Source organism: Prenolepis imparis, unplaced genomic scaffold, assembly GCF_030444845.1.
Source record: "Prenolepis imparis isolate NDT839.2.m4 unplaced genomic scaffold, iyPreImpa1.0 SCAF_7, whole genome shotgun sequence".
Taxonomy (NCBI): Eukaryota; Metazoa; Arthropoda; class Insecta; order Hymenoptera; family Formicidae; genus Prenolepis; species Prenolepis imparis.
The window spans coordinates 18,083,693-18,085,975 of record NW_028141165.1 but is presented as its reverse complement, the minus strand read 5'-3'; the positions used below and the strand labels follow the sequence as shown (position 1 = coordinate 18,085,975).

At 50.6% G+C, this 2,283-nt stretch overlaps 1 pseudogene; it reads left to right on the top strand.

The window, feature by feature from the left end:
- The first annotated feature begins 866 nt into the window (after positions 1–866).
- On the top strand, positions 867–1,975 carry LOC145938695 (uncharacterized; annotated as a pseudogene).
- The last annotated feature ends 308 nt before the right edge of the window (positions 1,976–2,283 follow it).

The window sequence follows — 2,283 nt, the reverse complement described above, 5'->3', positions numbered from 1 at the left end:
TATATAACTATGTATAGTTCTTATAATTCGTTTATTATTCGCCTTCTATGAAATTATTTTCTATATAACTTATTCGAGGTCGTTCAATTTAAATTGTCTTTAAAACTCTATATTTAATATAATAGCATAAATAAGAGAATTTTGTTAAGTTATATATATTTATGATTTCATAGCGCAGCACCAAGAATTCTTTGTTTCGCTAATGATTCGATCTTGTGTTTTCCTGATTACATCTATGAAAACCTTATTCTCAAATTTATTATTTGGCAATGTAATAATAAGTAATTCGACAGTGAAAATATAATGTGAATGAAATTTGAGTCTTTCAATAATCTTCGATCGTTATTGTGGAGACAAGGTTTCGTAAATATAATTACAGCTAGAATTTCGGTAAGTTCTGTATTATAATGCATCGCTTAACTCATAATTAAGAAGGAATTTATTGTAGGCGGTATCTGACGTAGCGGGATGTTCGTGGAATAAGTCACCAGTATATGTATCATGTTGTTATTTTCGTGTCGGGTCATTGTCGTTTTCGTGTATGCTTGTCTGTCCGTTGCCTCGATTTTATTGTATACCTGACGAAACGTGCCATGCCGTGATTGGCTTGATTTGAAAGGATAAGCGTTTTAACCGAGTGTTTATAAACGGCGACCGCTCGGTCGAGCGCGTCTCTCTCTCTCTGAAAATTTACAAGAGTAACAATAATAAAGAGTTTATACGATTTCTGAGAATTAGAAAAGAGTTAAGAGTTTGAATCGAATATACATATCGACACTCTCCTATCGACATCCTATCGACTACAGTTATCAGAAGTGGGATTGTGAATCTGTGTGTGTCGACCGCTCAGCTGTGAGAAGTGCAGTATGAACGAGCTACAGGGCAGTGATTTCACGGTGGCCGAACTGAACGAGGGTCTGCGTGCGAGGAGACTGCCGACCGGAGGAACGAAGGCTGAGCTGATTCAGAGGATGAGCGACGGCGGCTCGGGCGTGTGGATGGCCTTGAGTAGGCAGCTGGAGTCGTCGCGCCCGGCCGGGATGTCGGCCTCTGACGACGCGCGAGGTGTTGGCGCGGTGGAGGTCGAGGAAGACCGGACCGCGGTGGTGCGAGAGCAGGGAGCTGCCTCGCCCGCGTGGTTGGAGGATCGCGAACGGATCGCGGCGGCGCGCGAGGAACGAGGATGCGTTCCGCGTATGGAGGACCTGGAGCGCGCGGAGTTAAATCTTTTACGGAGAGAAAAAGAGCTGTTGGAGAGAGAGAGATCGCTTTTAAGAAGAGAGAGAGAGCTGTCCCGCGACTCGTCGGTTGCGTCGACGGGGGTGTTCGGCGGTGGAATCAGGGGCGTTAAGGAATTGCTCCCGGAGTTTGACGCAAAGGATAACACATTCTGGCGGTGGAGAAGCCAGCTCGAACTTTTGCGAGACACGTACCAACTCGACGAGAAAGCGACGAGGATCTTGATCGGTTCGCGCCTGCGGGGACGAGCATTGACATGGTTCTATTCGAGAACCGAATATCTGACGCTGAGTACGACGAGGAACTCTTAGAGGAGATGAGTCAGAAGAGGCAAATGTTCGATTTGCGCCCAGGCAAATTGGTTCTCCGGAAGGAATTCGAGGCTCGTGTGTGAAGGGGGAACGAGCCGTTCTGCGACTACTGCCACGAGAAGGTGATCCTCGCGAATCGTGTTCCGGTGGCTGAGGATGAGCTCCTCGATTACATCATCGAGGGCATCACAGATGTGCGGCTGCGGAATCAGGCGCGCCTTATGAGATTCCGGTCGAAGGCGGAATTAATGCAGGCGTTCGAGAGCATCGTCGTTGAGCGGGAGGACAGGAGGACGGGCTCGACCGGAGGATCGGGATGGAGAGGAGGCAGCGCAGGGCCGGTTGCCGGCGAGGGGTCGCGCCGGACGGGGAACCAAGGAGCCGGGAAGGAAGCGGATGCGTGCAAGATGCTATCGGTGCGGTGAGTCGGGGCACGTCGCGACGCGGTGCGAGCGGCCGCCGACGGAGCGCGCGTGTTATATTTGCGGGGTGGCGGGGCACTTAGCGGCGGGGTGTCCTAAGAGCGAGTGCCCGACGGGCACGGGGCCGTCGGCGGGGTCAGCGGAGATTTTGACGGTTGCGTCGAGGGGCGTCGCGTTCCCGGAACCGTATATGCTAGACATAAGCATTTCGGCAATAAACGGACGCGCGAATTACGATCGCAGTGACGGCGCGGTAATCGATTCAGGGTCACCAATCAGCCTAATTAAAAGCAGCAGTGTCCCGGCTGAAT